The sequence below is a fragment of the Argiope bruennichi genome, chromosome X1, assembly GCF_947563725.1.
Source record: "Argiope bruennichi chromosome X1, qqArgBrue1.1, whole genome shotgun sequence".
Classification (NCBI taxonomy): domain Eukaryota; kingdom Metazoa; phylum Arthropoda; class Arachnida; order Araneae; family Araneidae; genus Argiope; species Argiope bruennichi.
The window spans coordinates 74,157,584-74,179,652 of record NC_079162.1 but is presented as its reverse complement, the minus strand read 5'-3'; the positions used below and the strand labels follow the sequence as shown (position 1 = coordinate 74,179,652).

The following is a 22,069-nucleotide window of genomic DNA, read 5'->3' as shown; positions in this document are numbered from 1 at the left end:
TAGTGACCCGTAGTAACTTTTTTTCTAGCGAGCAAAAAAATAAGATTAAATGAAGTCTGTTGAAAGCAGCATCATGGTGAAAAGAGCTGAGCCCAAAAGTAAATGAACGTTCTTTCCTCTTTTTAGGAAAAGAATTTCTCCTTTTGAATAGACATTCGCTTAAGCAATGAGCCGAGATGACACGACAAAATTTTACCGAACATTTTCGAAGCAGAATATCAGGATATTTTATTCATTTTGCTTTCAGTCTCTTTTTCCAAAAAAAAAAAATTGAATATTTTGATTTTAAAAGTCGTGCTTTGTGTTAGTGGATTATTTTGGTCAATAAATTGTATTTAATTTTAAATTTATTATTATTGCTTATTTCCCTGACCCCCCCCATTAAGTTTATGATCTAAACGTCTTGACATTAAAAATTATAAAAATTGAAAATATTTTTAAAAAGCTTTTCAATTTTTTTAAGCTAGTTTTTTTTGATTTACTAAAACTTATTTTTACACAAAATTTTTTTATGAGTTTTCTTAAATATATTTGAAAGTAGAATGTTTTTACTTATGAAAAATATTGATGTCAAATCAGAATTTTAAAAACGTGCACCATTTAGCAGAATATAACAAGTAAATTTTAATGTAAATAATTTTTATAACACATTTTTATTTTGAATAAAGATTTAGAATTTTCAATGAATAAATAAAAGAAATTTTTTTAAAAGAAATCCGTCCGTATAAGTATATTTTAAATTAGAAATTCTTTTTTTTAATAAAAATATCAAATTTATAAAAGAGTGAATCGTTGAAAGAAGTAATTTAAATAAATTCCAATTTGAATTACTTTTGTAGCAAGTTAATTTTCAACGAATATCTAGAACTTGAAGGAGACAATTTAAAGGCGTTTTCAAAAATGTGCTTTCTTAAGTATATTAAAATTAGAATTTTTTTTTTTGAAAAAAATATGGATATCAAATCAACAACTTAAAAGCGTAAGGCGTTGAAATAAATATTCAAAAAATTATATTTGATTTATAATATATTTTAATTTTGAATGAAAATGTAAGTCTTTATTCCTTAATAAAGATTATCTTACTGACAAGCAATATTATTATGCATGAAAATAAAATAAAGCTTAAAAGATAGGAAAGATAAAAATTTAAAACTATAAAAGAAAGAAAGAAAACGTTCAAAGATATTTATTATTCAAATTATGCTTGTGAAAATAAAACATAAGAAAGGAAAATAAGAAAAATAAGAAAGGAAGAAATTATGAAAACAAAAAAGGCGTGGAAAATTTTCCAAGACAATTTTTCTTTTAAAGAAACATTTGTATGAAATTAAAATTAAATTAAATTATCCTTGTAAATTTCGTATGCTAGAAAATAAATAAAACGAAACTAATACTAAAACTAATACTTTGCCAACTCATTTTATGAAGTGCTAGAGTTTCATGCGTTATTGAGGAAATATGTACTAGTACATTGGATATTTTCTTATCAATAAGCATCATATGATTCACTGTCTGAAAGCTAGTTCAATTTTGTAAGTAGAATTGCCACTGAAAAAACTTACAATGATTTCCGAAACCTGAAGATTTTGAATGTAATGATATAAATCAATCTCGAAGAATTCTATGCAAATCCTCTAGATCTCCATATTTGGTACAACAAGAATTTGGGGCTTCTCTTTTATTATTATTATCAATAAGCCATCCTCCGTATTATACTGTTGGTACAATCCTTAAGATTTGTACTGTGGTGGAATAATCAATTTTGAAAAATTCTATGTAAGTTCTTATACTTTCAGAGTAACTACAATAAGATATTGAGCTCTTATCTTTTGTTGTCATCTCTAAGTCGTTCTATTCCTTATATTGATCGAACGAAAAAAAAAAAAAAAACTAATACTATTTTACCATTCTAAAAAATTCGTGCATCAGCAACTTTTGAAAATTTTCTTTTTCAAGCGACTCTTTGCAAAATTTACGAAATTTAAAAATTTTCTTTTGAATATAAAAAATAAAATGTTCACCTCTCTCACATCCCAAAATGGTTAGGAAACAAACCCTAAAGCAATTCTCAATCCCTCGATTGTATGAAAATTCAAACTTTCCCGTCCAAATTTAAACTAACCCTCCGGTGCTTAATTTATTTTCTTATTCTCCAGTCGAAGTAACACGCATAATTTGACGAATAACACAGAAGCCGCAGAATCTTCTCTTTATTTCGTAGATCTTCAGCTGCGGGAAAAGCCGAAAAATGACGAACGGCGTTCCGTTTTCTTTGATGTCTTGTGCATGTTTCGACGCAGATCTTTCCGATTTTCTGAATATTTATGAGTTTTATTCCAAGAGACTTCGGTTTGTGAAGAGCTATATTTAAATCATGATAACTACTCGTTTGTGAATCCCCAAATGAGCTTTCGGAATAACAGAGCTTTCTACTGACTCTTGGAGAGATAAATATAACAATCAAACTGTGATATACGATTAAAGGGAGTGATGAGACTCTGGTTTTGGAGTGGTCCATTACTGAACATGCTGCACGGAGTCTCTGTCCATGTATGGGGCGGTTAAAATTAGTGTATCCATTTGTTAAAGATGGGTTTGGAGTGAGCGATACACTTCATCCGATCATAACATAACTAGACATTCACAGAGACCAGATCTTGTTTAATTGGTGGAAAGTAACAGATTGTTTCAAGAGGCAAGATATTTAATGTTATTGTTATGGCTGAAGTGGTCTTCTATTTCAGCTAGTTTATAGCCTTTTATTTAAGAAATTACTGATTGCAATCAAAAGGTAAGTTGAGCTTTTATTAAAATCATACTTCAAAAGCCATAGAACAGAGATTCTATTTGAGATCATATTGTAAAATTACGGTTAAAACTTAAAGGGAAATTATAGATTGTTTTAAAAGTTAATATGTTTACAAAGGTTAACGTAGAAACTTTATTTGTCTTTTACCTATCTGTCATCTTTTATATAAATGAAATTGGATTATAATTGATATATAAAAGTTATCCTTGTATTATTTGGAAAGATTGATTTTAATCATTTTTTCTTAACCCATAGGTATCTATCCTGTATGGAGGCTCACTACTAATGCAAAAATCAATGTTTGGAGAAGAATTATATTCTAATGCAGAATCAGAAATTTTTTGATAGGTAATATATTTATAATTGTTATTATAAAAAAAGTTTTATTTTATTTTTGAAACAATTTTTATTTTCTTTCATTTCAACAAGAAAATATATACAAAAAATTTATGACAGTCAATTCCTACTTAGGTCAACAATAAAAAATTATTTTAGTTACTTTTTATTAAATAATTACAATTAATATAAATATGTATATACATATGACAGAATTACAATATTAAGTGGCAAAATAGAGCTTCACGGCAAACTTGGCGATCATTTGGCGACAGATTTGGCGACCAAATAGAAATTAATGGACAAATTTTATTAATAAAATATTATTTGGAAAAAAACTGTATTAACATCAAGTGTCATCCCCTACAAGTTTAAAAAAAATGTATTTGAACTTGAGTGGATGAATAAAAAGTATTTTATTAACGATTGAAAATTTGAATAAGATATATATATAGAGAGAGTGAGCTAATAGTAGGAATTACAAAAAGAAGTGGTTATCAGTATTCAAAATTTGATTTTTTGTTTTATTTTATTACATCAATTTATATCAAGGATTTTTAAGCAATAGGCAGCAATCCTATGTATGATGACAAAGCAGAATTGGGAGATCACAACTGTACAAAGACTCGTCGAAGATATCCAGCAAAACTATTAAATAATTAAAAGTATTTAATATTATATAAAGACATAAACGACTATCATTGCAGAAAAATTGTATTAAGGAAGGTGACTATGTTGAAAATTCAATTTTTTGCAAAATTATGATGTATTTTTTATTTAATATTCCTAATGCTTGAACAGGTTTCGTTATAAAATCGTTAGAATTTTGTTTCTAAGTCTATGTTTTGGGAAGTTACACTGACTTCTATATTTGCAATTTCATAAATTTTAATACAACTTTACATCTTTAGGTGCTATTTTCTCAAATTCTAATCTTTGATAAAATTTTCTTACAAAAAGACTCATAAATTAAAATCTAATGAATATTTTATGTTCAAATTTGATATGATAATTTCTTAATACCTTCTGAAGCTAGAGAATAAGTAATCTATTCATTTAGAAATATTTTATAGTTCTTTTAGTGCTTCACAATGTAAAAAAAAATTGAAAATTTCGTGTTATTTATCAGTCCATCCCTAATATTCAAAGAATGAATAAAAATGCAGTTTAATTTTTAGTTCACGAACAAGCTAAAATATTTCTTAAGCTATCTGCAGAAGTTTAAGCATATCATTTGATAAACTTATAAACTGGAATATTTTTATTTATACCACTTTTTAGCGAAAAAATCACTTTTTTCCAATTTTTAAAACACTTTTACCTCTTATCTGATATATTTTGGCTTCAAAGATGATATTTTAAAATGGTTTCTAATTCAAATATTAAAAAAATATAACTATTTTCGAACGTTTTTCAAAAAAAGAGAAAAAAAACTTTATCCATTACGTAGTCACGTACCTTAAATAAAATTCTTTTTATCTTAATTAATGTTACAGTTGTGAATCACGCTGAGTTTACTTACATATGATGCAAAGTTTACTTACATATGATTTTTTTTCAACTTTTTTTCTGTAGGATAGAGATCAAGACTCGAAAAAAAATTAATTAAGAAAACCTGGTTTATATGAATATCGTGCACCACATACACAATCAGAGTTATACAAAAATTGTGCCCACATATTTGGGAAATAGCTATTTTAGATTAATATCTTTTACTTTACTTTTAATTAAAAATGCCAATATGCATTTTTTTCTCATTGGTGCATGAAAACTTGAGATCGCAAAACCATTTTCTTTGGAGAAAAGGAATTAAATACGATACATTAATATACATAATTATTATACATTATCATACATAATTTTTTTTCGTAAGTGATTGTTGCGAAATCTTGTTTTCATTCAATGGCTGGTATCCCTTTCTGCATTAAATATCTCATTTATTTCTTTTGAATTATTTCATAAAAAAAATAATAAAATGCATATGGTTTTTAAACAATAAAAATATAATGAATATTATTTTCGAATAAATATCGTAACACTCTCACCTTTTTTTACAACATTTATTTAGTATCTGAATGTATAAGATATTTAGCTTTTGCGTGAAGATCACACATCAAATTTAAGACAATAGAGCAAATAATAATCTAAATAAAATGGTTCATAATTCATGTTTAAAAAACTGTTTTTCGGTTAATTGATTAGTTCTATTTATACTCTAGAAAAGTAGAATCTGTTTTAAATGGCAAAATATTAAATTTATAAAAAGCAGAGATTCTTTTGTGAAGCACCTTTTTTTTCTAAATAGAATAATTACTTGCAAAATATTTATGTTTTTTATTTAATTTGCCTTTTGTTCTATTTGTTATCTTCGATTAGTAATAATTTGTACCAAAATGAACTTTTTAATTTAATGTTTATAGCAGTATTAAAAAATGTTATTTTTTTAATACCACAATTACACTGTAATTTTTTCGTGACAAAGAAGGAAAATAATAATTCAATTAAAAAGTGCTTATTATCTAAGCTTAAAAGATGCTGCTTTTTTTCTGTTATTTAATTCCCACCCATCTCAACTAGGAATTAAAAATATGCTGGAAAAAATAAAAAATTGCATTCTTAAAAAATAATTTTTTACAGAAAGACATTTTCTATTATACAGAATTTTTAACTGTAAAAATTTCATGTTAGCTCAATTAGTTTGCTTTTCTTTTTATTTTTAATTTTAAAAATACTAAAAACTTATGTCCATTTTAAATTTAAATTTGTATTATTTTTATGTTAAATTTAAATTTATCCAAATATTAAATAGTAAATAATGTAACGTAAGCTATTCAAAAATAAAAATTTTCTTGATTTTATTCCTTCAAGAGCAACCATCACTTTTCTTATTTCTGTAAAAATATTTTAGCATATAATTTCTTATAGAGTAAGCAATAATTTATTCTCGAGTTAAATAGAATTTACTAAACGTTTTGATAATATTCAATATGCAGTTTAACATAAATTTAATCAAGGCAACTTATTCGTGAATTTTATATTTTGATTTAAAAATATAGTTTAATATCATATATTTTAAGCGAAAAAATTCAATTTGCTGTCAGACAGTCAAAATTAGATTATTTTTAATAATTCATTAGGTTTAAAATTCTTTCCTCGTCTCAAAAAATATGGAGCACTTACACTTCACTAATTTTAAATTCTCTTTGGTCTATTTTTCATTTTATTTCAAAGATACACAAATTAAACTACAACCTTGATTACTTAATAAAAGTTTAGGCATTTGGAACGTTAAAACGTGACATTATTTCTGAAGATGCATTAGAAAATTAATTTGTATCTAATGTGATTAACTAGGCGAAATTCTTTATTAAAAAGAACATTGTTAATTTAAATAAAGGTGCAATCATGTTTCACACATTTGCAATTTAAATCATTTTAAAACAAAAAAGTGGAAAAATGGTGAAAGTTCTAAATTGAAACTTTTAATTAAATTTTCTGTCACTTCATTTAAATTCTTGTGGAATAATTTTTAAAAGAATACACCTGCCTTAAAAGTAATTACGACAACATTTGATGAAAGAAAGATCGTCCTCCATCAAGAATAACATCAAGACAAAGAATTAAAAGATTCAATGAGTTCACTTCGTTGCAAGAAAAATATCTCCATTTTCGCAAGTTAATTTGATAGACAGCTGCATACTTGCTGTCATTTTTCAGTCTTATGATAAGGAATTTTATTCCTTTTTTATACTGAGTTTAATTAATGATGGCATAAATTGTCCTTCATATGAAATATGTCTAAAAGCACGTTATTATATAAAATACTTTGTTTCCGAAAGAGAAGGATTTAGAAAATAATGTTACTTTAGAATCAGTGATGAGTTTTTATTCTTCCTACTGATTTTTATTCTTTGTACTGAAATAAAAGATGAAAAAGAAGCAAAAACTTTTAAGGAGCTTTTTTTCCTATCCTAATCCCCAGAGCCCTACTCTTATTTCTTTTAATACCTGTTTACTTTTACCACCCGACTTTTCTCTAATAGTAATACGAATCGTTATATGTGGTTGAGGAAACTAGGTGAGCTGTGGAAAGGTCTGAAACAAAATGCAATTGTTCACACATAGATATAAGTTTTCTTTTTTTTTCCCTCACTTTCTTTCTAATGTTTCTGAGATACGGGCAAAAATTAGTTTTCTGGAACTCGTCAGCGTTATTTTGGGACGGTAATAAGTTGTAAGAAAAATAAGTGCAAGGTAGTGTTAAAGGTTTTATCCCCTTTATCATTTCTCGAGATGGAAGAAAATAAAAGGTTTTATTCTCAAACCATCACCTTAGCTCAAATGTGACGCTTCATGAAATTTGTTTAAAACCGCGTGCAGTTTATAAATATCTGAGTAGAGAGGATTTTGAATAAACTATTATGAGAAGTTGAAGATTTTTTTTTTTAAATTTCTGAATGTGAATAAAATGTGAAAATGTGTCACTTCGCAATATATATATATATATATATATATATATATATATATATATATATATATATATATATATATATATATTCAAGTCTCTTATATTATAGTTTGTTATAAACTTCCTTTAGTTTGTATTTATTTTAATCTTAAATGTATTGTGCCGAAGATTCCCCTCAAGTACGAGTATGAGAAGTTACGATATAAGTAAACATGAGTTTTACTTTGCACGGTTAAGCCCGCATTATTTTCTATTGTGGTTTAATTATTCACACTCACTGCGTGCCCAATGTGAAAGATGGGGTAATTACCACTAAATAGTTACCTCGAAGAGAGCTCAACCATATTTTTGCTTTGAATATGGCCTGATAAATAGTTTTGTAGATAGTTGTTAGAAAATAGTTGCTAGAAAATAGTGTGACAAGATTTATTAAAGGGGAACTGGTGAAATAAATGATCTGCGAAAACTTTTTATCTAGTTAATCGAATTTGTCATGATAGAGCCTTAAATTTATCTGCACATCTATAAAATAAGCAAATCGGCACTGTGGGGCTTAAAATATAACAGTCCTTTGAACGTGAATGAGTATCATCTTACAAAAGATCTATATAATATGATACATTATTTAATATGCTCACAGAAATTTGTAAAGGAATTTAGCTTTATGAAATGAGCTGAAGAAAATCGGAAAACATTTTTATATACTCTTTGACCACCATTATCCATTAAAATCCATGACAGAATAAAACGCCGATGCTCATATGCTCGAAAAAGAGTGACAATTAAGATACATTAACTGTCTATAAAATTACAAGATTTTTACTACTCTTTCGATCCGTTAATGATGATTTAAATTTCTAGGAATGATTGCCATATATTCTTAAGTATAAAAACTGGTAGCAATTTTTTTTTAAAAAATTAATGTTGCTTTGGCAATATTTTAAAGAGAACCATACGCATAATAATTTCTTGAATAAAGATGAATTGTTAAAACGTTACTTTCGCTCAAGGGATTTTTTTTTTTTTGACACGACGATGCTGCTTTGGAATTTTGTTATGCAGGGTGTTTTTTTAAACTGACAGTACTCAGAGACCTCTGTAGCTTGAACTATCAGCTGCAAAGTCGCCAAATTTTGTACAGGAATTATATACGACACGGGAAAAAGGAATCCGCGAAAAAAACATCTAAAGATGTAAAATAGCATTAAAACGTATGTAGATGCGAATATAAAAATTAGTGTAACTTCGGAAAAACTAAACCAAGACAAAAAATTCTAACGGTTTTATGAAGAAACTTGTTGAAACATTAAGAATATTAAATAAAAAAAATCAAAATTTCTCAAAAATCGACTTTTTTAACTTATCTTAAAGTCATCCATCTTAAATAAACTAAAGTTGCAAATGCATGCAAATAAATGAATATATTAATATGTTCTATAGTTCTATGCCTCATATATTAATATACAGGGTGTTTTTTAAACTGAAGGTACTTAGAGATCTCTGTAGCTTGAACTATCAGCCGCAAAGCCACCAAATGTTCTACTGGGACTATTGACGAAATTTGTTAAAAGTAATCAGTAAAAAAAAAATTTAGTTCCAAAAGTTGCCGATAGAGGAAAATGTGGCGCTTTACACTTTAAGACAGCTAAAAGTTTGCATAAAACCCGGGGGAAAATTTCAAAATGCAAAATCACGATTACGTAGTCAACACCAGCGCCAGTATTTTGAGTTATAAAAAAGAAGTGGGGCATTGAAAAGCATTTCAGGTATCAGTTGATTTGTAAAATGCGTCTCACTTTAGTACAGTGTGCATTATTTGTGAAGCTCTTTTATCTTAATCCATCCTATGCAGCGGCCGCTATTCACGAATTTAGAAGTCTTCTGTAAAGTGATGGTGCAATAGTTGCTGTATGGATGTACCAATAGGTGGTGGTGCTCCATCCATAAAGACAATTTTATCTAAGTATTGCCTTTGCTGAAGTTGCGGGACAGCAAAACTACTCATTATATTATGATATCTTTGAGCGTTTACAAAACAGGTCTGCGGTCCTACTTGGGTTATAGTCTCAAAAAAGTATGGTGCGATGATAAAATCTGCTTAAGTCCACACCAAACAGTTACTTTTTCAGAATGGAGTGGGATTTCTTGAAATGCATGGGGTTGTTCAGATGCTCAAATTCTAGAATTCTGAGTGTTAACAGTCCCATTCAAATAAAAATGGGCCTCATCACTCCAGAGAATTGTCCAAGGCCAAGCCTCGTCAACCTCCATCCTGGCAAGAAATGTCAAAGCAAAGGTTATTCAAGATCCTAATCTGTAGGTTTTAATTCATGCAAAAGGCTAATTTTATATAGATAAAACTGAAGAATTTTTCTTTAAACTTTCCATACTGTTGAAGCACTAACATTCAATTGTCTGGAAACTCTACGTGTGTTGCTATTACCAGCAGTGCTCGTCGGATTTCTTTCAACGATTGCAGTTGCAACATCTGTGATAGTATCCTCCGATACCGGTTTCCTACCTCTAAGAGGCCGAGTTGCGAAAGAACCTGTTTTTCAAAATTTTTAATCATTGTTTCACTGCATTAATTGATAGAGGTCCTTTACATAAATTGTTTCGACTTCTAAATTCTCGAAGAGCAGCCGCTGCATTGAATTGATTAAGATAAAAGAGCTTCACAAGTAATGCAAGCTGCGCTAAAGTGAGACGTATTTTAGAAATCAACTGATACTTGAAATGATTTTCAATGTCCTGCTTCTTTTTTATAACTCAAAATACTGGCGCTGGTGACGACTACGTAATCGGGATTTTGCATTTTGTAATTTTTTCCCATGTTTTATGCAAAATTTTTGCTGTCTTAAAGTGTAAAGCGCCACATTTTCCACTATCGGCAACTTTAGGAACTAAATTTTTTTTTTACTGATTCCTTTTTTCCATGTCGTCAATAGTCCCCGTACAACATTTGGTGGCTTTGCGGCTGATAGTTCAAGCTACAGATATCTCTGAGTACCATCAGTTTAAAAAAACACCCTGTATATTAATATATGATGTATAGAACTATAGAACATATTAATATATTCATTTATTTGCATGCATTTGCAACTTTAGTTTATTTAAGATGGATGACTTTAAGATAAGTTAAAAATGTCGATTTTTGAGAAATTTTCATTTTTTTTTAAATTTAATATTCTTAATGTTTTAACAAGTTTCCTCATAAAACCGTTAGAATTTTCTGTCTTGGTTTAGTTTTTTCGAAATTACACTAATTTTTATATTTGCATCTACATACGTTTTAATGCTATTTTACATCTTTAGATGTTTTTTTCCTCAAATTCTAATCTTTGATAGAATTTTCATACGAAAAGCCTCATAAATTAAACTCTAATGCCTATTTTGTGTTCAAATGTGGTATAATAATTTCTCATATTCTGCAGTTCCTGAACTGAAGAATTATTAATACATTCATTTAGAAATATTTTATAGTTTTATTACTTTACAGTGGGGAAAAAAAATTGAAAATTTTATTTTATATTATATTATATTATATTATATATAAGTCGAACCCCACAGTTTAAAGAATAGAAAGAAATATAGCTTACATTTTAATTCAGGGACTAGATAATATATTTCTTAAGTTTTCAGCAAAATTTTAAGCTAATTAGTTGAGAAACCTGCAAATTAGAAGATTTTTACTTTATACCTCCTTTTAGCCAAAAACAGATCCTTTTTTAAAATTTTGTTTATTAAGAAACTTTTGCTACTTAACTAGTATATTTTGGCTTCATGCATGTTTTTTTAAAAATTTTTATGCGAAAGTATAACTATTTTCAATCGCTTTTCAAAGAATTCATCCCGAACGTAGTCCAAACCTTACACTGCGATTAGTTTTCATATAATCATAAGTAAGTTTATTTTTGCTGAAAACCGCTGATTGCAATTATTTATTTATTTATTTTGCTGTATTCAGTTCAATCATAACAGAGCTCTTCTTTAGAGACTTCCAACCTTTCTGAAAGTTTTACGTTAAATTAGTGACTTCTTTCCGAATTTAATGCAAAAAGAAAACCGAAAACTTAAATATCTGAGGAATGATAAAAGAATAGAATTTTAAGAAAATGAATTGTCACAGTTTTCGATATTAAGTTTACTAGGTAATTGACAAAGGCCTTAACTCATTTATTTATGTTTTCTCTGAATTTTTTAATTTTTTGTATATGTATAAAACTTGAAACATCAGCGGTAATTTATTTTGAAAGATGCAATCGTTTTTGTTTATTTAATATGAGTATAGTATTGCGCACGTATCGTGATGATATTTCTAAAGCAGCTGCAACTTTGAAACCATCTGCCTTTTTTTCTGAAAAGTAAATTAGTTACTACGTCCTATTTAATCAATCCACCCACGCACATCGATATTCACTGGAGAATTCTCAGAACTATAATCTCTGAAACAGTCATTGCAAAAATATTCTTAATACTTTTCAATAACTTTTCGCTAAAAGTTTCAGCGCTTTGCCATAAAAGCAAAAGCAGACTATTCCAGAATATATTCATTCATTTTCTATAAGATTAATATTCCATCGAGACAAAGTTATTAAATATTTGAATAGTAATAGACTTCTGTGCTTTTATTATGTAAATACTTTATTGAACATCGAAACTTAACTATTACTTTATATAATATTCAACATGATTAATACCTTTTATAAAATGAATATATTTAAAGCAATCTTCGCCATTTATTTTTTTGTAATTTATATATATATTGATTTAATCTTCATAATTAATCTTCTTTAATCTTCATTGAAAACAACAACAAATTTTCATTTCGTTTGTTATGACTCGCTATTCTTTTATCTAAAGCTAAAAATATAGTATTATTGAACTGAAAAAAAATGGGTAGATGTCATCAAGGTAATCAACTTTCAGAAAGGTCATTCTGTCACTACTGAAAATCAAAACAAGACATAACATTATCCAGCTTTCCAAATGTTTATGTAACATTATTGTTATCTAAATTGAATCCGAAAAAATCTAGAAGATGGGTAGTAATTGCGTTATATTAATAGAAGTATCCAATGCGGATATTTCAAAAAAGTCTATCAAATTTATTTGTCTTATATCACTAATAAAGTTCTAAATTCGTCCAGACACAGTGCAGAAGTTTGAAAGCGGGAGTGGCTGCGCTAATGTCGTTCTTATTGACCATGGTACAAATCTTAGATGCCCATGACGAAATAAATCTCATATAGCTTAGAAACAAGGAGTTTATCAAACTGAACTGAACAGCATCTCATTTGCCTAGCAAAAACTCTTTTACAATTGTAGGGTTACGATGGCATAGTGGCAAAATCTGCATTCGGCAACCATTTCCACCGAAGAAACACCGTATTAGCTGGCCTGGTGCGCGTTAAATCCGTCGGATGCAGATGTCCTTCCGCTGGTATCATACGGAACTTTGAAGAATGGGGTTCTAGCTTAGGTGCCGCCCTCGTAATCTGATTGGGGCTCAAAATTGATAAGTCCGCTCCAAAACAGCCTTAGCATTGCTTTAAAATCAGTCCTTTATAGAGTTAATTTAAACAAAACTTGTACCATCATTATTGTGTTTTATTAAAAATAAAGAGAAATTTTAAATGTTGTGTTTTCAATTAAGATCATTTAAATGTTTTCTACTTAATTGTACTTTATTAAAAGTAACAATATATATATATATCTACTAGATATTGTTTTTCAACAAGGAACATAAAAATTCTGAAACGCTTACATTGCAATGGTATTTTATTGGAAATAATGGAAATGTAATTAAATAATGTTTTTGAAATGTGAGAATAAAGTATCTAATATGTCTTTTCATTCAATAGAAATACCTACCTATAGATATACCTACCTATAATAGAAATGCTACCCTAGTAAGATATTTACTAGATGTTGTTTTTCAACAAGAAACATAAAAATTCTAGAACACTTACAATATAATTGCATTTTATTGGAAATAATAGAAATATAATTCGATAATGTTTTTCAAATGTGAAAATAAAGAATCTAATATGCCTTAACAGTTACTTAAATACAATGCTACCCTGTTAAAATATCTACTAGATACAATTTTTCAACAAGGAACATAAAAATTTTAGAAGGTTTAAAATATAATTGCATTTTATTGGAAATGATGGAAATATAATTAGATAGTGTTTTTCAAATGTGTGAATAAAGTATCCAATATATTTTTCAGTCAATTAATTCGGTCAATTAATCTAACACAGAATGTTTAAGAGAAAGGAAATTGGGATATCAATTCCAGTGAATTTATTGATAGGTGGCATTGAGACAGGGTAGCATTCTAGATTTCAGGGAAGTTAACTCCCTCCTCCCCTCTAGACTGTCTGTTCTCAATCTCATCAGAAATCTTTGGGAGACATTGGAATGGAGATTGCTTCAATCACATCTAATTATCTACCATCAATGATGGGGTCGAATAATGTACTTCTGGCAAAATAGAAGCCAAATAATATCCTACTAGCAGAATAGGAGTGACATTTGATTTTACCCTTTCCAAATTTTAATATGATTCTGAAACGTACGCGGCAGTTGGATAAAAGATGAAACTGTTTATGTCTAAGCAGAAACAAATTAAAATTGCATTCGATTGAAGAGAATTTGAATATTCTCTGCCTTTATTGTTTAAAAATGTTTATGTTACAAATTCTGATAATCAAATAATGTTATCATGAAATATAGCAAATTCATGAGAATATTGGATCAAACATTAAATTTAACTTGAAACTCAAAAAATATACGAGACTATTCCGTCGCAAATTTTAATATATGAATATATGAGAAAATTCTATTACAAATTCTATGAATCTCATTTCCATACTTTTAATATGCCAGAATGTGCTGTAAAAATTTAATCTCTTATTCTCATATATTTTAAAATACTAGAATTATATCTTTGACATTTTAAATCTCCTTTTTTAGAAATTATGTAGGTATTTTAACTTTATTAAAATAATAATAGCCTTCACAATCTTTGTGGTTATTTGAAATATGATATTTTTATTTCGCAATTCCCACACAGTTAGATTTTCCAATTTAGTTTAAAGATTATATTCTTTTATATTTAATATATAAAAATGGATGTTTGTTTGTTCTTATTGTATGCACTGCTGTACCGTTCATCCGACTGCAATAAAATTTTGCCAACTTATTGCTTGTACGGCACAATTATTATATTTAAAATAATATATATATATATATATATATGATTATTATTTATACTTTTCCTTTATATATCATTGAATTTAAATGAAGGTATTCACTGTCGGCAAGAAAATAAATATCATTCTTTCTATCATTCCTAATTAAGTAAAGTACCTATTTTAAATTTCAAACGATATTTCCAAAATTATTTCTTCTGTGGCAACAACGTGCCAGGTACCAGCTAGTTTCTTGTTAAAAAAACCCTCTCTTTTAGAAAAAAAACTATTTTCAGTTTTAACCTAATTAATAGAAGAATTAAAAATAACTTGATATCGTATTTAATACTTTCTAGCAGATTTATTTTAAATAGAAATTCTTTACTTTCCAACAGATTGCACTTGATGCACACTTTAATATAATTTTACATAGCATACTAAATTCACAAAATTCTCTGTTTAGAAATATTATTATTTTTCAACTTGATTTAAAATAAGAAAATTTGCACAACATATGCAGCATGATTATTACAAACAGAATATTATTTTATATAATTTAAGTTTGCATTTGATTTTCACTTTGATTATATTCTTTTATATTTAAAATTTTAAAAACATTCTATTAGGGAAAAATTTAGATAAAGCCTTTTTAATAAATATATTACCTCCGTATCCATTTTAGAGCGAAGGATATTTTTAATTTAGCAACTCTCCAAAAATCAGTGAAATAAGTGTTTCTTAAGTGAGGATAAATTATTGGAGATATTTTAATAAATAAAGCTGTGGTTAATTAAGTCTAATGAACCTGGGAAAACGTGAAATATTAATTAATTCTAAGGAATAAATAAATAGCGAATTTGTAATAAAAATACCGGATATTGAAAATAATTAGCAAGATATCTAAAAAAATCCCCACCAACTCTACATTTCTAGTAAATGAGAAAAAAGGCTGAAAGAGCTTTAGATAGCTTATCAACGTTGTCCTGGTAACTGAATACATAAGAAACTTATTCAAAATTCTAATTAACAGTTCATTATTGTATTTATTTTTGTATTCAAGATGTTTTAAAAAAGTATTTAATCCTTTATTAATCTTTGAAAGATTCGGAGTTTTTCGCAGCAGATTACACGGAAATATAAAATGAATAAGAAATGATAGGTGATTTAAATTCTATTTTTTTATTTTATTACTTTTCATTTGTTCATTGAAAGACACGGCGTGTAAGAATATTTTTATCATGCGATTTAAAATTATCGTTTTCAATTCCACTTAAAAAATTATTTAAGAGTTATTTTTAAAAGGAATTTCACCAGCTTAAGCTTATAATTTTTCCCGAAATATTTTTTCACTTATTAGAAAAAAAATCACATAATTATGCTTTATTGTTTATGCATTGATTTTGTGTTGAGTCTGCTTTCTTCGTTTCAAATCCTATTATTATTTAACTCATCCGATTTACAACACTGAAAAATGCTAAAGCAATAAAACAAAATAACGCAAACGATAAATAACAAATATAAAAATGCAAAACAGCCGATAATAATAGTAATGAGAAAAACGTTTATTTATGGTACATATCGTTTTTATATCACTAAAACATAAGGAATAATACATAATTCGTTAATGGGAATATTACAATGCTGAGAGATTAAGTAGATATTAATTTATAGGTTACGACCTATGAAATTAATCTGTTATTGCTAATACAACCATGTTTACCATTAATAATTATCTGCTAATATGATAAATGGATTAAACATTTTTATTAGTCATTATTAATAATAATCGATAAATCATATTAAGAGTAGCATATACTATTTTAAATATGTCCAGGTAGCAAGATTTTGGCTACGGAACTTGAGGGTCCAGGTTTGAAACCCGAATCACTACAAGCAAACCAAAACCTTTTCTGAGTCAAAATTGTAATGGTGTAGAACGAGAGCTTGCAGAATGGGACACCGACCTCGTCATCTGAACAAAATGACTCAAAATTGCGAGGTTTATTTACAAAAATCAGCGTGTTTTCGAAATGGGACATAAATTTAACTTAGCTAATCATATATATGATATCACCTCTAATGGCATTCTAATAGTAAATTTGTAAATCGCTAGAGATGGGGATAAATTTTCAAATAGAAAAGCGGTTTAAATGTAGAGAATTATTTTTGAAATACCATTTGAGCCAATAAATTCTCTGTTGAAAGTCTAAATTTAAATTACAAATCTTTATACAATTCTGCTTTCGTATTAATAATATTTAGCAAAATATTCTTTACACTCTAATATTTCATGCAAAAAAGTTACGCTCTTCTACGACTAAAACTGACCAAGTGATGAAAAATTGAATCTTTTTATTTTTAATCTTTCAATGACCACCGCTAGGAAGTGCCATTGAATGATCTTTCTCGAGGCAGCTATCTAAAATCGTTTAAAATAGTGACTTTCAAAGCTTCAATACTCGATAAGATTTAGGCCAAAAGAGTGGGACTTTTTTGGTTTAAAAGTCGATGTGTCAAAGATATTTTACTAAATATGAGAAATAAAATGGATATCGTATAAAAAGCTGGTTTGATATTTTTTCCAGCATTCCATTTGTTGGCTCGAACAACATAAAATTCTTTATGTCATTTAGAACATTTTTTTTTTCGAATTGAATATATATGCCAGTATTTAAAAGTCTATAAATTAGCTCTAAGGCAATGGGTTTCGTGGACCAGAGTATACATTATATGGATTCATATTTTACTACATAACTTGGTGATGTTAAAATTTACATTAAACGGCGAATCATTTGATAACGCACTTTCCATCAAAACCAAAGGGAAATCTATTCCTTATTGCGAAAAGAGTCAAAAGGAAAAATTATTCGTTATTTTAAAAAAAATCAAAAGTAAAATTATTTATATTTTTGAAACAAGCCAAAATATCAAACTCCTTTTAATAATTTTTGCTCTATCCCTTTATATATTATCAACCGCTAAGATCAAAGTATTTTTTAAATGAGTAGACATTGGAAAAGAAATGCAAAAGATCTAATTGGATTTTAAAAAAAACAGTGTGACCCATCCTTATTTTATCCCTTACTGGAACTATTACAGCCCAATCTGTTACTTACTGATCTCAAAACTTTAATTCCCTGATCCTTATCAGTAAATCATCCTTGGGAGGACTTACATGGAATAGGAGTTTCTCCATTAATGTTAACGCATTCCGCGAGAGATCTCGTTTGACGGAAAGGCACTCCCAAACTTGCGCTGAATGTGATTCCGGTTCTTTATTTCACTTCGAAGATTCCATTTAAATAATTTTTTTATCCAATTACTTCTGGGTCCTTCGGGGGAGAAAGATTTGGTTGACGGATACAGTAAATAGATTAAAAATAAAATTAATTTAATCTAGAGCAATTGTGGTTGACATTAAGAAGAAAGCTATACACAGCTTATCATTAACTCATGTTAAATATTCCTGAATGTAAGCCGAATTCATTTAAAATACTTGATATACTTGATAAAAGGTTTGCTTAAGATACTATTAATCAATAATCTGGATAAAAATAATTCTACGCTTTGTCAATAAGTCTCTATTTTTACTACGAGCATTGTTTTGGTTCATAGAGCTCATTCTACTTACTTAAGATTCGTAGAGATACCTATAAGATAAATCACCGGCAATTTTATTACTTACGGATTTCTGTATATATCAGCTTAAATTGTCATTGATAATAAAAAGATAATCATTTTTTAATACTAGACAGAGGTCGTTATGGCTTGTTTGCAAACAGGTTAACCGGAAGATTCCAGCTTCGAAATCAGATACCGCTGTGTTGACTGCTTAATATAGATTTAATGAGGTCGAGATTCAAATGTTCATAAATGTTTGGAGAAAGAGAATGCCACCTCAGGTATCCTCCTCGTCATCTGCCCAAAGTTCAAAATTATGAAATTCTTTCTAAAAAACACTTAGTGTTACTTCGAAACAGAAGTTAACTTTAAAAAACATACGCATTCTTTTCGAAGAGCTGACAAAAGTTTGTGAAAAGTTCTTTAAATTTATCTAAATACAATACATTAATCATAAATATATTTTTAAATAAGGATAATTGCTCCTGTTTTTCTTGCAATTCTGCTGCAGTTGAGGTAATTAAGGTTTTGAGTACATATTAGCTTGTTTCCACTGTTGCAAGAAAGAAATGCCGCATTTGATTGAGATGTCACATCATATTTCCTTCTTCCTAAGAGATGGTGTGCAGTAATTTCTTGATTTCCTAAAATTATTTGAGGACAGACTTAGTAACTTGTATTTTGTTCGGTATAGAGATGATTAAGTTTTTAAACCAATCTTAAATGGCTCATAACTAATCATTTTTATTTATTATGCATCGTTTCTACATCCTGGAAATGAAATTCAGGTTGAATCATATTATTTTCTAAGCCAATGCTAAGTCATTATAATTTAAAATGCTCGAAAATAAACTTGGCTAGAACATGCCATCCTCCAAAGCACCATCAGGTTACCGTAGCTTTAAAATATCTGGAAAAGATAACATTCTCCTAAACACCACTTGTGTGGCATGGGCAGAGATGCCAACTTTAAAGTTTTTCCCCCCTTCTTGTTTATGGTTATGTGATTATAGAAGAGAGAAAGAATATAAACATAAAAATTCGGGCATCTTTACAGGAGCTTAAAAGAAAATTGAAGCATATTTTTGGTAGATCGATAGTTCAACGTCGGGCTGTACATCGAAGTTTTAAGGCTTAAATCTCTATTGACGTGTTTCTTCCCAGGATAGAAAACTTAAAAGCAAGCTTTTCATTACTTATCAAGCAGGCTTCTTATCTTTTTAGTTTCTTTTTTTACTTTTTACATACGAAATTTATAAAGACAATATATTGCATGCTTCGAAAAATTTGACTTCGAAATTTTAACTAATCTCTATTAATATCTCGAGGTCAAAATCTGATCCCCCGGTGTCCGAAAAAATCACTTTTGGAATTGTAAATATCTGTGACGAAGTATGATAGCCAGAAGTTTTAGATATATGATATGCAATTTTATTACTAGAATGGTATACATGTATCAAATTTTAAATAATATTCGTTTACAGATTGACAATCCCTTGAAATGCCTATGTATTAGACCAGAGGTTCCCAAACTTTTTTTTTCTCGTGGACCACTTTCAAAGTTTTACTATTTTCGGTAGGCCCCCTGCTGCTACATTTCTACTGTATTCCCAAAACTCCTAAAAAATATCACCCTAAATTGGGGCTGTTAAGAAGAAAAAAAAGTAGCACATTTTCTTGTGTCCTATTTATTAAAATAATACTTGTGGTTATACAAAATTATAAACATTTATTATTACAAACAATCAACAATTGACAAATAAATCAACAATAAACTCTGAAATGTAAATCAACAATGAAAAATAGTCATACTTTTAATGAGACAGATGTACTTGATGAATTGACAGCAAATTATCAATATTTGGCTTCAGTTTTGTAAAAAGTAATCTCAAATCTCCCCGTTCTGTGATGTTAAATCTGCTCCTTTTTTTTTTGTTAACAGGTTGGTAACGGCACTAAAACTTCTTTTGACAAGTTATGACGAAGGAAACGCTATAAAAAATTTTCTCGCAATTTCCCACTATTCCCCACTTGTACTATTATCTATTGTTCTATTCAATTCTGTGTTTGAACTGAGTCTCGAATATTTTTGAGTACCTACCTAGCTACCTGCCTACGTTGATAGGTAAATCCAAGCCAAAATTTTTGTTCTTTATTATGAAAACCAGAAAATTTTTCGTGGACCCCCACTTACAACGTGTGAACCCCTGTTTTCTTTTCACGTCTACGTGGACCCCCGTGTGGTCTCCTATGGACCACTTTGGGAACCTATGTATTAGACCAATGGAAAGGTTAAATTTTGAACTTTAACAAATGATCGTTACACCAAAAATGCAAAGCTTTAATTTTGGAATAAACAGATAGACTGCCTTCTAGTTATCTACCCTGGTGTATGTGAACACTATATTTTAAGAAAACACTACAAATTATCCGTATGAAATTTTGTACGTAGTCATTGAGCCAAAATTGCAGAATTATATCAAATTTTGATTGTTTTACTGGAAGAGATATAAAATGCCTTACAGACTCGTTTTAATGTAATGAGAAGCTAAATACAAACCACCTCACCAGTTAAATTTGTATTTTCATTTTCAAGCATTTTTGCTTGCTAAACGAAACCATTCTGCAAACACAGTGAACTTCTACATTTATTTACATCTAAAATTCCAATTTTTTATATGCGTTTTGTAACTTTTCTGCATTTGTAATTTGATTTTCCCAGCGCAATTATAGACTACGATGATTTTTTCTCGTTCAATCTTGTGGTTAATCAATTATTGCACTATAAAAAAGATGAGCTTTGAAAAGAGCCTTCTATTTAATATATGCGATAGAAGACCAATCGATCATATGTTAAAATGGTTTAAAGTCTGAATATTAGAGTACCAATTTTCAATCAATTCTTTACTTCTGAATGCGGGAGAGCATTTCTGTGAAACTAACTACACAGATAGACCAGATGCGTGTGCGTGTGTGTATGTGTGTGTGCGCGCGCGCCCTCTTCTTTTAGGTCTGGTGACAAAAAAGTAAAATAAACTTTTATATAAAAAGGAAACAAAATGTTTTACAACTTTTATAACAACTGCCTCAGTTATTAATAACAGTTTTGGCACTTTGGACAACCTTAAGAATACATATTTTTTTTTATCTTTCCTGAGCAAATGTATATAACGAATTACCAAAAAAAAAGGCTTTCTGAAGTATAACTGAGTCAGTTGAAGTGTTTTAAAACCAAATACGGCATTATATGAAAAAACCTGTTTGCATAAAATAGCTTTGAACATTATGATATACGATAGTACAACATATTTTGCAAAAAATGTCTTGTACTTTTGTCTTTAAATACAACAGTGTCCCTTCCTGAAAAAAATGATGTGAAATACTTTTTGAAATAAATAACGAAGTAGTGACTCTAACAGTATCTCTACATAAAGCAGATTTTAATAAATATAATTCACATTTTTATATTAAACAAGTTGTAAAAATGTAGTCAGTGGAAGTGGCCATATTAAACAAGTTGTAAAAATGTAGTCAGTGGAAGTGGCCTACCTGAAACTCTCTCGCATAGTCCAATAATATTTTTATCCTTTTCACCTAGCATAAAACTGTTAACTTTGGAAAAGGTCACCGAATGCC

General features: G+C 28.4%; 1 protein-coding gene across 1 annotated transcript in view; it reads left to right on the top strand.

The window, feature by feature from the left end:
- The first annotated feature begins 3,064 nt into the window (after nucleotides 1–3,064).
- The window catches only part of LOC129958126 (sodium/calcium exchanger 3-like), a 206,101-nt gene continuing 187,096 nt past the window's right edge, over nucleotides 3,065–22,069 (top strand). Inside the window, exon 1 of the mRNA XM_056070324.1 lies at nucleotides 3,065–3,157. The gene's annotated coding sequence lies outside the window, so the exon portion shown is untranslated. The remainder of the gene's footprint in view (nucleotides 3,158–22,069) is intronic.